Here is a 12,405-nt window from a genome sequence, read left to right on the forward strand (position 1 = left end):
GGGCAAAAACTTTACATTAATAAAACTGAACTCTTCCATCAACTCGTCCTCCAAGCCTGGAGGGTGAGCTGGAGCATTATCCATAACAAACAAGTACTTCATTAGAAGATTTTTGTCTTGGATGTATTTTTTTACACTTGGCCTGAACACTTCATGAAACCACTCAATAAAAAATTGCAGGTTACCCAAGCTTTGCCCTCCACATCACATGCAATTTGCTTTTTATCACATTGTTTTTCTTAAATACCCTGGGGTTCTCATAATGGTAGACTAGCAAAGGCTTCAACTTAAAATCCCCACCTGCATTCCCACAAAATAAAAGGGTCAGCCTGTCTTTCATGGACTTGTGTACTGGCAATGATTTCTCCTCCTTTGTTATGTAGGTCCTCTTTGGCATTTTCTTCCAAAAGAGACCTGTGTCATCACAGTTTAAAACTTGTTAGGGAAGGAAACCCTCTGCCTCTGCATAATCTTCAAATTCCAAAACAAATTGGTCAGCGTCTTCGTTGTTGGCACTGGCAGCTTCACCATCTCTCACCATACTGTGTATGCCACTTCTCCTCCTAAACTTTTCAAACCACCCTCTACTTGCCTTGAAAATATCACTCTCAGCACTTGTTCCAGGGGTGTTTTTGATGAGTTCAGCATGCAAATGTAAAGCTTTTTCACAAATCATGCTCTCAGAAATGCTGTCTCTGGCCAACTGTTTTTCATTTATCCATATGAAAAGCAATTTTTCCACTTCTTCAATTGTCTGTGTTCTTTGTCTTGTGTTTTAACACCTTTTGCAACATTGGCTCCTTTAATGGCTTCTTTATTTTTTAAGATGGTAAAAATTGCAGATTTGGCTATACCAGACTGCGTTGCCAGATCACATACACGGATACCACTTTCACATTTGGAAATAATTTCCTTCTTCACCTCTGTTTTTGTTCTGTTAATGAATCTCTTGGCTTTGCAGTTTTTATTCATTTCTCACAGCAAGGAGTGATTGACAGAGGGCTCCTGAGATGACATGAACACAAATTGATTGCACACAGTCACAAAAACAAATTGGTTGCAAGAGTTCTCCTGAGATGCGATAAGCACAGATCAATCACACACAGTCACCAAATAAGCCCAAATACCACCTCCGTGTTGCCCGGGTGCTCAGGACTCAACAGCCAACAGCTAGGCCTCAGGACCTTGCACTCAGCCAAAGCTGTGTGGCACATTCGACTTCCAAGGTGTGTTCGAAAACCGAAACATTTACTGCCTGGTTTACAGCGTTGGTGAACCGAAATGTTCTTCAATGGAGATGGTGGAAAACTGCTGCACCACTGGAGATGAAGGGCGATTTCAACGCATACGTCCGATCGTTAATTCTCACAGCTATTAAGTGCTTAAATACTGACACATTATATTGACGTAACATTCTTAGCACATTATGCTCTTCATAATTGGTGTTTGATCATTTTTAAAGATTTTCATATAGTCAACATTGGTTAAAAAAAATTTTTTTTTTTGACTAGGCAAAACAGTGCTTAACTACTTGATTTAGAGAGTTCTAGACACACTACAAAGCTGATAAGGACTATTTGTCTCCTAAGTCTTTCAACGTCACATATAAGAAATACAAAGGAATTATTTAAATTATACTTAAATAATTACTTAAGTAATATTTAAACACTATTTTCAATTCCTAGCATTGCTTCAAGCTCTATACGGACAGGGCTGGGACTGGCGACTTGAAAGCACCTGCTACAGAGAGCCCTTTCCAGGCCCACTTCTGCAGCTGAGGGCCGCGGTCGCTTCCCCGACACTCCGCTGGGGGCGCCCTGGCGACAGCCAGCGCCTGGGCGGAGGAACTGACGGGGGAGGAATGTAGAGTTCTGGGCCGACGTCGACGCCGGCGTGGGCGTGGGCGTGGGCGTGGGCGCCGGCGCGGTGCACGCTGGGAGCTGTCACTAGGCCCTCCGGGCTCGGCCTCAGTGTAGCTGCCGCGGTTACCAGGAGAGCGGCCCTGGCGGGAGCGGCGGAGCCCTCGCAGGTAACCGTGTCTCCGCCCCCGTAGCGGTGGGGAGGCCGGCCGCTAGCCCTGAGCGGCTTCCTCGGCCTCGCTCGTTCCAGAGCCGCGGGGACGTCCCGGGTCAGGCTGCTGTGGCGTTGGGGGTGTTGCCCCCTTGGCCCCGCTGGAAGCCGGGACGCCGGGCGGCCGTCCTCCGGTTTCCGGGGCAGCGGGACCGCGCGGGTTTGGGCGGGCTGGGGCTGGGCGGAGGCGCGAGGGCGGCCGGGGCGAGGGCGGCCCGGGCGAGGGCGGCCCCGGGCGTCCTGCGGCGGATCCCGAGCCGCCGGCGCCGGGGCCGAGCTGTGCGCAGGTTGGAGGGGAGGGCGCACCTGTGCGGTCAAGGCGCGCCGGGTCGTCTCTTTGTTGGAGGAGTCAAAGCAACGCGCAGTCTCATTAATTTGTTGGATTTTTTAAATATTGTAACACCAGGGAGTGCCAGCCTTGGTTAAAAACCCACGTGGGGGGTTGGAAAGGAGTGCAGAAGTTGATTAGAGGAAGTCAGGTTGGTCATAAGGAAGTTAACAATGATTACCTTTGATTCCCAGGGCTTCCGAAGTTGCAGCATAAACTATAGTTACTGGTTCAGCCGCCTCCATTCTTCTCTCCTACCCCGAGGGGGAGAGGAGTGGCACACAACGGTACATTTTTAAAGCTGAGTTTTGATTATCCTTCCACTGTCTTAGAGTTCTTTGGAGTTTGAGAAACATAAATACCGGGAAAACTTGATTTGGAGACCATAGTTAAAGTAATAAAAACTTTTTCTTATAATTACAAAAAAAGTTAGGAAACTGCCTGACACGTAACTATAGAAAAAAATCTCTCCTTTTTCTTGTTGGCTATCTTCTATGCAGACTTAAGATCTTAATTTTACCATGAATAATATATATTAGCATTAGGTGCTAAGTAACTCACCACCTGATAAGCAACACAGTGATTTAGTTGAACTGACAGAAGTTATAACAAGAGTAAATTAACACCAGTTGTAGTACAAATGTTTCATTTTTAGTGATTACTTTCAGCTGCCACTCTGCGCTTCATCATTCCTAGAATCGCAAAACAATAGCAAATCTCCAGGTGGGTGTGATTATCAGGAGATAAAGTCTTGAAGGAAGAATTAAAAACACCTAAGTTAATACACAAACCTAAAAATGTGACACCACAAAATGTTAAGTTATTGTTAATTAAATGTCTATGTATATAAAGCCAAAGGAGTCCTGTTCATTTAAATCTTTTGTTCTGCTAACCTGGTATGATCTCTCTAGGCCTCAGTTTTGTCATCTGTTTAAGGGAATTTCATAAGATAAGAATTTTTCAAACTGAGGTTTTCCCCTGAACACTGTTCTGAATTCAGTAATAGGCTTACTGCCCCCAAACAGGGTTCCATGGCAAATAACTTGGGAGCACATTGGGTTTAATCAGAAGTTTCACTTTTGATTTGCTTTTAACTGCAGGGCTCTCAAAACCTTTACTACTATGCTTATATGCATGTAAATCCTCAAGGGAATGTTATTGAAGCATTTCCTAAACTTACCTGGGCAGAGAGCCTGTTTTCTCATGGCCAACCTGTTAACGTATCCTACAATATAATTACAAAATATATTATAAAATACTATAAGAATAGAGTATTTTTAAAAAATAGAGTATTATAAAAATAGAATATTCTCCTAGAATAACATTTTCTTCAATGTCCTTTCCTTGTATCGTTCCTGTAGCAACTTGTTTATGTCAATCAGCCTATGGTAGAATTGGTTTCGTTACATGCTGTTTGACCTCAGTTCCAAGAACTGACTTACTGTACCAATTTAAATAGAATACCAATTTTAAAATTACAGTACTTGATCTGAGCCCCCTTCCAACTCTGAAATTTCCCACATGGCTTTCAGGTTGAGCTTTCTGGAGCATGAAGATCTAGTGGCAAACTCACTGGTATAACAGAGACATATTTTCCTTAGTAAAATATTAATATTAAGGATGCACATAGGTTTCTGTGGGCCTAATGCTTTAATTTATAGCAGAAGACTATCTTCTTTTTTTCTGGTCTGTTGATTCTTTTCTATATCATAATTTCATGTTTTGAATTTGACTTTATGGTATGATTTTATTAAGAATAGCATTGTAAAGTTCTAACAAGTAAAGACTTGTTAATGAAATTATTTTTACTATGAATGATTTCCCTCTCTAGTCATGAATTCTTCAACTATGAAATGAAATGTGATAAAAGCCACTTGAAATGTACTTAATAATTAATAACTAAATTTTAAGAGGTCAGGTCATTGAAAATAATTAAAGGTTAAAAGATAAAGTGTAAGACAGTTTCTAAATTGCTTACTATCAGGATCGAAGTGTTGAATACAATCTTAAATTTGCTAAATTCTTTCAGGTGTCACTAGCACACAGCCAGTGTGACTACTTCTACTCTTTGTTACTCTTTGTTAGGAATGAGTGCTATGAATGTACTCCTTTGTTTGGGGGGTTTCCAGTGGATAATACATTTAATAGATAAGCCTTAATTCAGATAAATTCTCTCCCTGAAATGAAACTATCATGTAGAAGTATAGAGCTGCTGTTTTTAATTATTGCTAACAGATTTAATTGAAAATTTATTACATGAAAATAAATACTTTTGATCCCCTTGTCTTTAAAATGTGATTTCCCTTTTCTCTTTATTGTATTCACCTCCCCCTCCCTAAGCTAGTCAAGCCTGAAACCTCAATGACTTTTCATTACATAGGTCAAATATATGGTATCAAATTTATTAAGGGAAAATTTACATATAATAATGTGCATTCATTTTATATGTACATTATATACACACCCATGTAACCACCACCACAGTCAAGATTTGAAACATGTCACCACTCAGGTCTCTATGGTCATGCTTTTGTTCCCTTCCAGTGCTCTGTCTCTACATGTCTAAATCACACCTATCAAGTCCTAGCTCAAATGCCACCTCATTTTGAAGTACTTTCCTTTATTCCTGGCTACCCTATTTACATTTCTGTGAACATCCATTTCTGTCTTTGGTGGCTAAATGAATGGCATGCTTATAATTGGCACTTACATTTCTTTGTTGACCCAATGGAAAAGTGTAGTATTTCTCAAACTGCAGTCATTTTTAAAATTTATTTTTTTCAATTATAGTTTACATTTAATTTTACTTTGTATTAGTTTCAGCTGTACAGTATAGTGGTTAGACAATCATATACTTTACAAAGTGTGTCCCTGATATTTCCAGTACTCACCTGGAACCATACATAGTTATTACAGTATTATTGTCTGTATTTCAAACTATGATGTACTTTACGTAACCCCATTACTGTTTTGTAACTACTAATTTGTGCTTCTCAATCTGTTCGCCTTTTCCACCCTTTTCCCCAAACTCCCTCCCCTTTGGCAGCTATCAGTCTATCTATGAGTCTGTTTCTGTTTTGTTTATTTATATTGCTATTTAGATTCCACATGTAAGTGATATCATATGGTATTTGTCTTTCTCTGACTGATTTATTTCATTTAGGATAATATTCTCCAGATCCGTCTATGCTGTTGCGAATGGTAAGATTTCGTCCTTATTTTTTATGACCTAGTAATATTCCACTGTATATATGTATCACTGCTCTGTTATCTACTTGTATGTTGATGGACACTTGCTTGGGCTGCTTCCATAGCTTAGCAGCTATGCTAAGTAATGCTGCAGTGAACATAGGGGTGCATATATCCTTTCGAATTAGTGTTTTGGGTTTCTTCAGATATATACCCAGAAGTGAAATTGCTGAGTCACAAGGCAGCTCCACTTTTAATTTCTTGAGGAACCTCCCTATTGTTTTCCATAGTGGCTGCACCAATCTGCATTCCCACCAGCAGTGTACAAGGCTCCCTCTTCTCCACATCCTTGGCAGTACTTATAGTTTATTGATTTGTTGATGGTAGCCATTCGGACAGGTATAAAGTGATATCTCATTGTGATTTTAATTTGCATCTCTCTGATGATTAGTGCCAGTGAGCATCTTTTCATATGTCTGTTGACCATCTGTATGTCCTCTTTGGAAAAGTGCCTATTCAGGTCCTCTGCCCATTTTTAATTAGATTGTTTATTTTTGGGGTGTTGAGTTGTATCAGTTCTTTATAAATTTGGGATATTAACCCCTTATCAGATGTATCATTGGTGAATATCTTCTCCCATTCAGTGGGTTGTCTTTTCATTTTGTTGATAGTTTCCTTTGCTGTGCAAAAATGTTTTCATTTAATGCAGTCCCATTTATTTTTTCTTTTGTTTTCCGTGCCTAAGGAGATATATCAGAAAAAATATTACTAAGAGAAATGTCTGAAATTTTACTGCCTGTGTTTTCTTCTAGGAGTTTTATGGTTCAAGTGTTACAGTTAAGTTTTTAATCCATTTTTAGTTTGTTCTTGTAAGTGGTGTAAGAAGGTGGTCTAGTTTCATTTTTTGTGCATGTATCTGTCCAATTTTCCCAGCACCATTTATTGAATAGACAGTCTTTATCCCATTGTATGTTCTTGCCTCCTTTGACAAATATTAATTGACCATATAGCCGTGGGTATATTTCTGGGCTCTATATTCTGTTCCTTTGATCTACATGTCTGTTTTTATGCCTGTGCCATGCTTTTTTTATTACTATGGCCTCGCAGTATAGTTTGATATCATGTAATGTGATTTCTTCAACTTTGTTCTTCTTTCTCAAGATTGCTGTGGGCTCTTCAGGGTCTTTTTGGGCTCCATATCAATTTTTGGGTTATTTGTTCTAGTTCTGTGAAACCATTGGTATTTTGATAGGAATTGCATAAATCTGTAGATCACTTTGGGTAGTATGGACATTTTAACAATTTTTATTATTCCTATCCATAAGCACAGTATATGCTTCCATTTATTTGTATTTTCTTCACTTTCTTTCTTCAGTGTCTTATAATTTTTCAAGTACAGGTCCTTTACATCCTTGGTTAAATTTATTCCTAGGTATTTTATTTTTATTTTTGATGTAATTGTAAATGAGATTGTTTTCTTAGATATCCTTTTTGATAGTTCATTATTGGTGTATAAAAATGTAAACAGTGTTGATATTTATTTGACATCCTACTACTTTACTGCATTTATTTATTAGTTCCAGTAGTTTTTTGGTGGAATCTTTAGGGTTCTCTGTATACAGTATCGTGTTATCTGCAGATAATGACAGTTTTCCTTCTTCTTTTCCAATTTGGATGCCTTTTATTTCTTCTTGTCTGATTGCTGTGGCTAGGATTTCCAGTACTATATTGAATAAGAGAGGTGAAAGTGGACATCTTTGTCTTGTTACAGATCTTAAGGGGAATGCTTTCAGTTTTTCCACATTGAGTATGATGTTAGGTGTGGTTTTGTCATATGTGGCCTTTATTACATTGAAGTATGTCCCCTCTGTTTACACTTTGCTGAGAGTTTTTATCATAAATGGGTGCTGGATTTTGTCAAATGCTTTTTTTGCATCTATCGATATGATCATATGGTTTTTATCCTTTATTTTGTTTATGTGATGTATCGTATTAACTAATTTGCAGATATTGTACCAACCTTGCATCCCAGGAATAAATACCACTTGATCATGGTGTATGATCTTTTTAATGTATTGCTGGATTTGGTTTGCTAATATTTTGTTGAGGAATTTTGCAGCTGTGTTCATCAGGGTTATTGGTGCATAATTTTGTCGTGTCTTTATCTGGTTTTGGAATTAGGATAATGCAGGCCTCGTAAAATGAGTGTGGAAGTCTTTCCTCCACTTGAATTTTTTGGAATAGTTTGAGAAGGATGGGTAATTAGTTCTTCTTTGTTTGGTAAAATTCACTTGTGAAGCCATCCAGTCCAGACGTTTTTTTGTTGGAAGTTTTTTGATTACTGCTTCAATTTCAATTTAGTTATTGGTCTGTTCAAATTTTCTGTTTCTTCTTGATTCAGTTTTGGGAGACTGTATGTTTCTAGGAATTTTTTCCATTTCTTCCAGATTGTCCAATTTGTTGGCATATAGTTTTTCATAATATGTTCTTTATATTTCTGTGGTATCTGTTGTTCTCTTTAATTTCTGATTTTATTTAGTTGGATCCTCTCTTTCTCTATCTCTCTTTTTTCTTTTTTTTTTTTTTGATGAGTCTGGTTAAAGGTTTATCAATCCTGTTCATCTTTCAAAGAACCAGCTCTTGGTTTCATTGATCTTTTGTGTTGTTTTTTTGAGACTCTATTTTGTTTATTTCCTCTCAGATCTTTTATTTCCTTCCTTCTACTCACTTTGGGCTTTCTTTGTTGTTCTTTTTCTAGTTCCTTTAAGTGTAAAGTTATATTTTATTTGAGATTTTTCTTGTTTCTTGAGGCAGACCTATAGTGCTGTGAATTTCTCTCTTGTAGATTTTGGGTATTGTGTTTTTATTTTCATTTTTCTCAGGGTATGTTTTGATTTCTTTCTTGATCTCACTGTTTCCCATTCATTGTTTAATGACATGTTATTTAGCCTCCATGTGATTGTGTTTTTTACGTTTTTTTTCCTTGTAATTGATTTATAGTTTCATACCATTGAGGTCAGAGATGATGCTTGATATTATTTTAGCCTTTTTAATTAATGAGTTGTTTTGTGTCCTAACATGTGGTCTAACTTAGAAAATGTTCTGTGTGCCCGTAAAAAGAATGTATATTCTGCTGCTTTGGGGTGAAATGCTCTGAAGATATCAATCAAATCCATCTGATCTAGTGTGTCATTTAAGGCCACTGTCAAACAGTCATTTTTATATCATCTTCAATATGCTGGCCACAACTGCATACTTCCTGCATACTTATTTCTTTACTTTTCTTTATGTTAATGTCGTTATTAAAATGATTTTAAAGGAAACTTTAAATAATTACCATAAGTAAAAAGCAGGTATTACTTGCCATAAACAGAAGGTAGACAAAAAGATGAAAATAATGGAAACAAGGCAGTTGTTAAATTCTAGCTAGAATGAATTGCCTGCTGAAGAATCTAAGCTTTAGATTTATTGTTTTTTGTTTAAAAGGGAGATGATCAAGAATTAAGGAGGTGTGTTGATCACACCAATCTGAGACCTCCTGATGTAGTCTGAGGAATTAAAATAGAATGAAGGTATAATAAATTGCCCATTTGATTCAGTGTCACTTAGCCCTTGTCCTTGGTGCCCATAAAATCATCTCATATCTGATTGGTGGCTAAAATTTTGGAAGACACTGTATTATATAGGGCTTGAAAATTCCTTAGCATTTTACCTTTGAAAGAACTGAGAAACACAGCCTCCATTCTCAATTAAAAGGTATACTAGAGTTAGCTTGAAAAATATGTTATGAAAATGAAAAGTTAATATTATTATTGAATTGTATCTACTTTTTTCAAAAATGCTTTTAATGTTACTTTTACAAATAAAACAACTATCACCGCTTTGTCCTTAGGGTACATTAGCTTTAAGATAAACCCTTCAGTCTAAAAAAAATCTAAATCTAAAACCCACTGGGAGTCTTTTATATGACAAAGTGATGACTGGATGAAATGTTAATAATGTAATGTTTATCTGGCAAACTTCCTATGAGTAGATGATGTATTGAACTTAATAGGATCTGATACTGCCTTTATTTCTTCCTTTATTCTTAAGTTTAAGCTATATTTTCATTATTTCCATCCTGCAGAAGACATTTACAGTCTAATTTCTCATGAGGAAGTGAAAAACTCTCTTATGGCAAGAATTTTGTATGAACAGGCAGGAAAATAAATTCCCTATTCTGTAAAATATGTCTTACATTTCAACTTGCTGTGGTTATTTATAGGCATATATCTTTATTATGAACTTAATGTGTAAATTGTATTATTTTGTGTTCATGCATAAAGAGTTCAGGGAAGTAGACCACTTATTTGGTGTTACTCTTTTTGAAAAAATAATTTACCTGAGTGAGACAATACTAGGTCTATCAGTACACACAATAATTTGCTACTCAACCAGGAGTCAGATTGCTATTAATCTAAGGTTCTGGGATGCAACCTTAATTGGGAAGAAAAGAGCCCTTTGTTTCATAAAAGAGACATCGCCCAAATACGTAGTTTCTTTCTTGTGTCTCTACCATAAAATAAAGCAGCAGTATAGAGGCAGTGCAGATTGTCATCGTTTAAAAGTGACATCTGACTATAATCAGAAAAACTATGAAAGCACAGCAGTCTTAGTCCTTTAAATTAAACAGGTAAATAGCTTTGCATTTCCAGTGCTGTTACATTATGAAAAAGTACTATAAAATATCATCTGCCTGAAACCTTTAGGATATGTGTTATTATCAATCCAATTTTCCCGGTAGCTGGAACTTTTATATATTATATACCACAAATGCCACCCTGGCCTGCTGATTATACTTTTTGTCTGCCACATGGTGCACTCAGCACTGTGGTTTTCTATGCACACTTATACATGTTTTACAAAGTGTCTCAATTTTAAAGTTTCCCAGACAGTTTTTCTCCTGAGGAAGAAAGTAGAACATACTACTTGCTTTAAAGTTAGCATATGTCATTTTGGAAGAAAATTAATATTTAAATAACCTCCATACCACCAGTTCCATAGGTATTATCACCAGTTAGGAGTTCACCTTTGATCCTGAATGAGTGGTCCAAAAACTTGTTTGTGTGGCATCCGGCATGTTATTGGAAGGCTGTCTTCGAAGCACTGTTCCCCAAGCCTACCTGATTCTAATTCTGTAATTTGAGGCTACCCATTAGGTTTATATGATCTGATAACTATTTTATTATGTATTTTAAGTTATAGAGGTTGTGGTTTAAGAAAGGAAATAATTACTTGAAAATACACTCTTTAGTTCTAATCTCTTGCTGCATAACTGTTTCAAAACATAGTGTCTTCAAACAACAATAAATACGTCTTTCACAGTTTCTGTCAGAAGGGATTGGGAGCAATTTGGTTGTGAGGTTCTGCTTGATTTTAAGTGTCTGATGTTGGCCTGGCCTACAGTCAGCTAAAGGTTTGCCTGGGGTTGAAGAATCCCTTTCCAAAGTGGCTCTCTCATATGCTGGCAAGTTGTTTGTGGCTGTTAGATTGAGGCCTCAGCACGTCCCCACATGGGCATCCCCACAGGCTCTCTGAGTGCTTTTATGACAAAGGATAGCTTGTTCCAGAATGAGTGATCTAAGGCACAGCAAGGTGGAAGCTGCAGTGTCTTTTATGACCTAACTTTTACCTCTTCCATATTTTATTTATTGTGCATATAGGCCAGCTGTAATTTTGTGTGGGAGGGGACTACACAAGGGCTTGAATACCAGGAGTTGGGGTCTTTGGAGGCCATCTTGGAAGCTGGTAGTTACCACCTCTTATAAAGCTATTTTGTGAACAAGTCTCTAAATAATAAGCAGCTCATATTACTCAGTATGTGGTATATACACAGCTCATGGTTTTAGAAAGACTGTTCAAAAAATAATTTTACTGTACTATACAAAACAAATTCTTTATTGACAAAATTACTAATCTTTGCCCTAGCCATTTTGGCTCAGTGGCTAGAGCATCAGCCTGCGGACTGAAGGGTCCCAGGTTCAATTCCAGCCAAGGGCATGTACCTCGGTTACAGGCTCGATCCCCTGCCCCAGTGCGGGCACTTGCGGGAGGCAACCATCTGATGTGCTTCTCTCACATCGGTGTTTCTCTCTCTCTCTCTTACTCTCTTGCTCTCTCTGAAAAGCAATGGAAAAAATATGCTTGGGTGAGGATTTAAAAAAAAATTACTAATCTCTGTGGTTATTTGGGGAGGTGGGATGACTCTGGGTTCAAATGTAATATTTAAGGTACAGATTATATTCATTTTGGTTTATTTTTTATTATGAAATGAAAGAGGGAGGAAATGCCACATATTACACAGCTGCCATTTGATCTTTTGGGACATATTCCTTCATTCACTCTAAAAGTATTGAACTTATTTAATACAATACATAGGGATTAAGTCACATGATTTTAAAAGTATAAAAATAGTATACAGTGAAAAGGTTCCCTCTCCCTGGCCCCCATCTACCCAATATCCACTTGGTCCTCAGGAAGTGGTAATCAGTTTTAAAATTTTCTTATGTGTTTTTTGAGAAATTTATCATATATATGCAAAATATATGAATATATATTTCCTCCCTTTAAAAAATATAAATGGTAACATGCTATAAACACGGTTATGCACCTTGATTATTTTAGTTTATATATCTTGGGAGCATTTTCTAAATCAATACATAGACTTTATTCATTCTTTTTACCAGCTGAGTATATAATATTGTCATTTAATTTTTATAATGTGTATTGGTCATTTACTGTGGGTCAAGCACTTTGCTAGAGTTGGGGAGGTGAGAGCT

General features: G+C 37.3%; 1 protein-coding gene across 2 annotated transcripts in view; it reads left to right on the forward strand.

Moving 5' to 3' along the window:
- The first annotated feature begins 1,954 nt into the window (after positions 1-1,954).
- The window catches only part of DOP1A (DOP1 leucine zipper like protein A), an 86,013-nt gene continuing 75,562 nt past the window's right edge, over positions 1,955-12,405 (forward strand). The window contains exon 1 of one of the 2 annotated variants that reach the window (XM_016207340.2): positions 1,955-2,029. The gene's annotated coding sequence lies outside the window, so the exon portion shown is untranslated. Of the gene's footprint in view, positions 2,030-5,001; positions 5,600-12,405 lie in introns of those variants that run through there. The other variant, XM_087817482.1, reaches the window with a different exon arrangement.

Source organism: Miniopterus natalensis, chromosome 5 (genome assembly GCF_054644295.1).
Source record: "Miniopterus natalensis isolate mMinNat1 chromosome 5, mMinNat1.hap1, whole genome shotgun sequence".
NCBI lineage: Eukaryota > Metazoa > Chordata > Mammalia > Chiroptera > Miniopteridae > Miniopterus > Miniopterus natalensis.